Source organism: Sceloporus undulatus, chromosome 1, assembly GCF_019175285.1.
Source record: "Sceloporus undulatus isolate JIND9_A2432 ecotype Alabama chromosome 1, SceUnd_v1.1, whole genome shotgun sequence".
In the NCBI taxonomy this organism is placed as follows: domain Eukaryota; kingdom Metazoa; phylum Chordata; class Lepidosauria; order Squamata; family Phrynosomatidae; genus Sceloporus; species Sceloporus undulatus.
The window spans coordinates 259,899,233-259,905,383 of record NC_056522.1 but is presented as its reverse complement, the minus strand read 5'-3'; the positions used below and the strand labels follow the sequence as shown (position 1 = coordinate 259,905,383).

Genomic DNA, 6,151 nt, shown 5'->3' with positions numbered 1-6,151 from the left:
CTTTGACAGAGAAGCCTAAATGTCTGAGGGGAAAAAACTACAATTCCCAGAATTCCACAGCACACACAGAGCCATAAAATGCTTCACTTCTGGTTATGATGTACGTTTTCTAAATGCTTTAGGTGTTCTAGATGTTTTAGCTATTTTACTGAATTAATAATAATGTCAGTGTTTTATTGGTTGTGTTTTATATCTGTACTGTGTTAATTTGTTGATGTAATCCCACCTCCATCCGCAGGGAGAGGCGGGAAAATACAAATACAAACATTATTATTATTATTATTATTATTATTATGGCAGTTAAGGCGGTGACCAAAAGTCACACTGTCTCAGCCTGAGGGCGGAAAGCAACGGCCAATAATTAATTAATTAATTATAATTAATATAATTATTAATTAATTAATTAAACCTCTCTGAAGAACAAACTCTTGCCAAGATATAATTCACTTTTAGCAGTAGCAATAACATTAGGGCCGCCTCCCTTCACACAGCCAAGTTGTCTGGGGTTGGAAAACGGTTTCCCCCCTGACTGAGGTGGCCAATAGGAGCCGAGTGCTGATCCGGTTCGGGATCGAGGGAGGCGTCCGCACTAGTTGCTGTTCTCGCGCCTTCTTGCTGCCGAGGGACAGGGGCAGCCTTTTCTCATCATCTCCGACGCTTCAGAGGCCTTTTGGATCTCTCTCTGCGAAGCCTCCCCGCAAAACCATCATGCTGCCTTTCCAGAAGGCCTCCAGGGTCCTGATGGCGAGGCTGGGCAGGAGCCAGGTCTTGGTGCAGCCCAGGGCGAACATCGTCCCTAAGCCCCCCAAAGACCCCATCTCTCCCGCTGTGAGTGAGTGCGCCCCTCTCCTCCTCCTCCTTCCCCTCTTCAGGCAGAGGAGACCATGATGGTGATGATGACTATGATGATATTGTAACCGTGCCTTACAAATGAGGGGTGGCATTTCACACTCACTTCTTTCCCTCCTTTTCCCAGGACCTGTCCTCCATTTCACCCTTCTGTCCAGGAGGAGCTCCCAAAACGTCCTCCATTTTGAGCAGCATCAAGGAGCATGGGTTTAACACTTCTATCATTACGGGGGTTTTGAGCTTTTGTTTGGTCCTTTTTTAACAAAAAAACTTTTTACTGTTTTAATTGGACTGTTTTAACTGTGTTTTTTAAAAGTGCTGTTTTAATGTGTGTGTGTGTGTGTGTGTGAATTTATATATATATATATATACACACACACATACACATACATTAAAACAACACTTTAAAAAGCAGTTAAAACAATCCAATTAAAACAGTAAAAACGTAGGACAGTTTGTTAAATTTATTCTATTTTTAGCCCGCCTTTCTCTCGTTGGGACCCAAGGCATCTCATTATATATATATAGATATAGATATATTGGTGTATCTATCTATCTATCCATATATATATAGTGAGCCGCATTGGGTCCTAACTTGGGAGAAAGGCGGGATAAAAACGTTTACATGTATATCGTGTGTGTTTTTAGGCCTTATTTTGGAATGTCCTCCTTTTTATCTTGAATGTCCTCCTTTTTGAACTTCTGTCCAGGAAGAATTCCAAAGATGTCCTCCATTTTGAACAGCCTTAGTTATGCTGCTGTGTAAAGGTTTAATTTTCCTGTTGAAAGGATGGAGGTGATTTTCATCCTTTTAATGTTATTCTCACAAACGAAACAGAGTCAAAATTGACTTGATCACAAACTATAAAAGGGGTCAAGATCAATGGCTCAGAATTTAAGATATTGCAGTATCGTTAAGTGATCCTATAAAAGGTATTTCATCTTTATTGAATAAAATTTAATATTTGGGGAAAATTTCAGGTTGGAAAATGAATAAGGACAAGACAACAATATTAACTTTAAGAAAACATGCTCCTTAATTCTGCTCAAAGTGGAGGACATTTTGGAATTCTTCCTGGACATTAAGGTGGAAATGGAGGACAAGAAAAATGGAGGACTTCACAAAATAAAAGCTATAAACACTAATAATAATATCAATGTAAATGCCATGCTTCTCATGAGCATGGGTTTACACTTGTATTATCAGTGGTTTTTTAGCCTTTGTTTGGTCATGTCCTGTGCTTTTCATGCCCTCCATTAGAACCTCATGTTTAGAAAGAATTCCCAAACGTCCTCCATTTTGAGCAGGACTTGGTGTTCAGCGTTTTTATTTGCCATTTTCCCCCTGGAGGTCCTACATTTCACAGGGCCTCGTCCTCCTTTGTGGTTGTGACATGTGGTCAGACTGGCTTTTCCAAAAGTGAAAATCGAGTAGGCAATGGCCTCAGTCAGGTTTTGGGTTTAGCTGCCCAGCCCAACAGAAACCATATTTGAGGCTATTTTTAAGAAGAGCAAAGGAAAAGGCAAGCGCAATCCTTGTGTTTTCCCCACAAGGATTTTTAGGTAACCTTCTGGTACAATAAAGTCATAGAAACACCGGCCCTTTTGTGGTTTTCCTGACAGAAGTGAGCTAAGGCTGAAGGTGAAAACATCATTATTTTCAGGGGCAGTTATTACTGTTATGGCAATTGCTATAACAGTTGGAAACCAAACTGCAGCTAAAAACATATCCCCCCCCCAAGTGAACAATAAAACAGATCAAACTTTTGACAGTAGCAAAATGATTTAAAACTACACGTGAAAAGATTAAATGCTGATTGTTATTATTTTTATTATTTCCATCCCGCCTCTTCAAAAAGAGATCGAGTTTTAAAGCAGTCCAGAGTATATAAAGAGTCCCTCCTCACATTACATTACTAAATTATGTTAAAAACTGGCCTCTTGTGTGTTTGTTGGGTGCCTTCAAATCATTTCTGACTTATGGTGGCCCTAAAGGGTTTTCTTGGCAAGTTTCCTCAGAGGGGCTTTCCCATTGCCATCCTCTAAGGCTGAGAGAGTGTGACTTGCCCAGGGTCACCCAGTTTCGTGGCCAAGTGGGGATTCCTCTGAGGCTGAGAGAGTGTGAGTTGCAGCCAAGAATAATTCTCCTTTCAGAGCATCATAACACTAAAAAAACACCCTTGCCACTGATATTTGAAAAACCTAACATGGATGAGGGGAGGGGAGTACATTTCAAGAACACATTTTAAAGAGAAGCAAGCATGGCATAATGGCTTGAGTGCTGGGCTCTGGAGACCAGGGTTCGATCCCCACTTGGCCATGAAACCCACTGGGTAACCTTGAGCAGGTCACACGCTCTCAGCCTCAGGGAAGGCAATGGCAAACCCCTCCTGAACAAATCTTGCCAAGAAAATCCCGTGACAGGGTCACTTTAGTGTTGGCGTAAGTCAGAAAGAACTTGAAGACACACAACAACAGCAACAAAGCAAACAGCGTTGGAGTCTTGAACCAACCACTTTCCTCCCGGTTTTTGTTAAGGTGGTGTTGACATTAGTATGCTTAATGTAACATATAGTTTGGCCAATATTCCCCATTATTGAGCCAGGGCAGTTAAAACAGTCTTGAACTGGATTATTTCTGCAGTGTGTTTTGGTACTGAGAGGACATAGTGGACCCTTGTCATTCGCTGGTTTTTGGTTCCAAGATCCCCCATGGATAACAAAACCTGTGTATGCTCAAGTCCCATTAAATACAATGACATAGCAAAATGGTGTCCCTTATAAAAAATGGAAAATCAAGGTTTGAAATTTGAAATTTATACTTTTTTTGAACATTTTTAAACCATGGATTCTTGAATCGGTGTATAAAAAATCCATGTATAAGAAGGGCCAACTGTATAAAAATATTGAGTCAAGAGAGGCGGGGTACAAACATAACTGCTTTCTAACTACCTGAGATATTGTAAGTCCTCCTTCAAAAATCTAAAGGTGAGGACGTTACACCTTCTTCCCTTACATTTTATTCGCAAAGGTGCAGTCCTTACAATTAAAAAATTGTGACGAATTGGTTTCTATTAATCAGCAGTAGTAGATTGAGTATAGATCTCAGTCCTGCTGCTATACACATTAGACTGTTCCCATGAAGGAATTAGCTGCAGCATAAACATTTATCAGAATTGTGGTTTCTCAACTCAAGTCTCAATTTCTAGTTTTTCAAAACAGTAACTCTGTCTCACTGCAAGTGTGGCTCCATACTTCATTCATCATGCTTAATCACACACAAACACCGGCAATATGCCACTGTCATCCGTCACCCATTTGAGAACTTTGAGGCCAAGGGTGTTTAAAGGTATGTTTGTGTGTTTTCTACTGCTATCCCTGCTTTGCTACAGGAAACACACATCTACTTAAAAGGGGAACTACCCTGATGGGGAAGCATTCTTAAATTCCTTCCCCTAAAAGTGACTGAAAACTCCAGGAAACTTTGAGGAAAAAACATTGCAGGTTTGAGAATCACACGTAACCCACACTCACACACAAACACACATGAATGCCAGTTGCACACAGATACCATATCTTATCCTATCTTAAGTACCAAATCTATCCATAAAAAGAACAAGAATAATTAAACATTTTCTCAATCTTGCCAGCTAATTGTCTGAAAGGCATCAGGAACTTTGGCAGTATGCCTCTGTGAAGCCATTGTTCCAAAGATCTGCCACATCTACCAGGAAACAGAAATTCAGCTTTATACAGTGGACCCTTATTATACGCTGGGGTTTGGTTCCAAGATCCCCCTTCTATAATAAAATCCATGTATGCTCAAGTCCCATTAAATATAATGACATAGCAAAATGGTGTCCCTTATAAAAAATGGAAAATCTAGGTTTGATATTTGAAATTTATATTTTTTGAACATTTTCAAACCATGTATTCTTGAATCCGTGTATAAAAAATCCGTGTATAAGAAGGGCCAACTGTACTCATACAAATGAACTCTGTCAAGATGAGAGTGTACATAATTATATTAGTACATAATAATTCTTCAACTTTGCAGAGTTATAAAGTTCAGGGAAACCTGGATAAATTTTCGCTAGTTAAGTAAAAATAATTTTAAAAATAGCAACTTCCAATCCTTTACCAACTTCATTGGAAAACATATGTATAAGCCCTCCAGATGCTACACAAACATTATTTTTAGAGAATATATAATTGGGTACTCCTTGGTGTAAACAAGTTTTTTAAAAACTATTTTACAGATTATTTTAATCTTCAATTTTTGTAGTGTACAAATAATTTCCTAGGTGAAGAATTTGGAACTTATTTTGTACCATGCCATGTTTTGAGAAAAGACCAATTTCAGGGGGAAAGATACCTTTTTTGTTCTTTCATTCTGTAATCAAGTCATTTTTTAAAAATTAATTTTCATTATGATTTTCTAGAATTTCAAAAATAAAAAAATATATACATTCATATCTACTTTTATACAAAGCTTACTTAGAATATTGCATAATGTTCTGGGCCACGCATTCATTTTAATTGTGTATATTCTACCTAACAAAGTCAACCTTAGTCCATTCCATTTTTAAAAAAGATATTCCTTTATTTCCCTCTATGTTTTCTTATAGTCATTTGAAAGTAAATCTGAACTTTTATTTGTAGTCACTATGCCAAGATATTAAGTTTGTTGGTTAGTTTTAGGCCTGATTGCTTCTCCAGCATTTGCTTTTTTTGTTTATCTATATTTTTAGTTAATATTGTTGTCTTGTCCTTATTAATTTTCAGACCTGAAATCTTCCCAATATTCAATTCTATTCAATAAAACTGAAATGTCTTTTATAGGATCACTTAACTATATGGCAATATCATCAGCAAACACTCGGATCTTAAATTATGAGCCTCTGATCTTTACCCCTTTTGTGTTTTTAGCTTTTATTTGGTAATGGCCTACGTTTTCCTCAAAAGCCCTACATTTTGCAGTGCCTCGTCCTCCTTTGTGGTTATCACATCTGGTCACACTGATGAGTGCTCTCTTAGGCTTTCCTTAAATTGGCTTGGGAAAATCTGACAGTTTTTTGTTGTGTGCCTTCAAATAGTTTCTACCTGGGGTGGCCTAAGGCAAACTTATCAAGGGGTTTTCTGGGCTGAGTGTGTCTGGCTCACCAAAGATCACCCAGTGGGTCATGGCTGAGTGGGGAGTTGAACACTGATCTCCAGAGTCATAGTCCAACACTCAAATCACCACGCTGGATCTACTATTACTCAATAGAATCATGGAATCATAGAGTTGGAAGGATTCCCAG

The 6,151-nt window shown here is 38.5% G+C and overlaps 1 long non-coding RNA gene across 1 annotated transcript in view; it reads left to right on the top strand.

Moving 5' to 3' along the window:
- Positions 1-324: 324 nt before the first annotated feature.
- LOC121929489 overlaps positions 325-6,151 on the top strand; it is a 7,359-nt gene continuing 1,532 nt past the window's right edge. The window contains exon 1 of the long non-coding RNA XR_006103680.1: positions 325-828. This is a non-coding gene — a long non-coding RNA (uncharacterized LOC121929489). The remainder of the gene's footprint in view (positions 829-6,151) is intronic.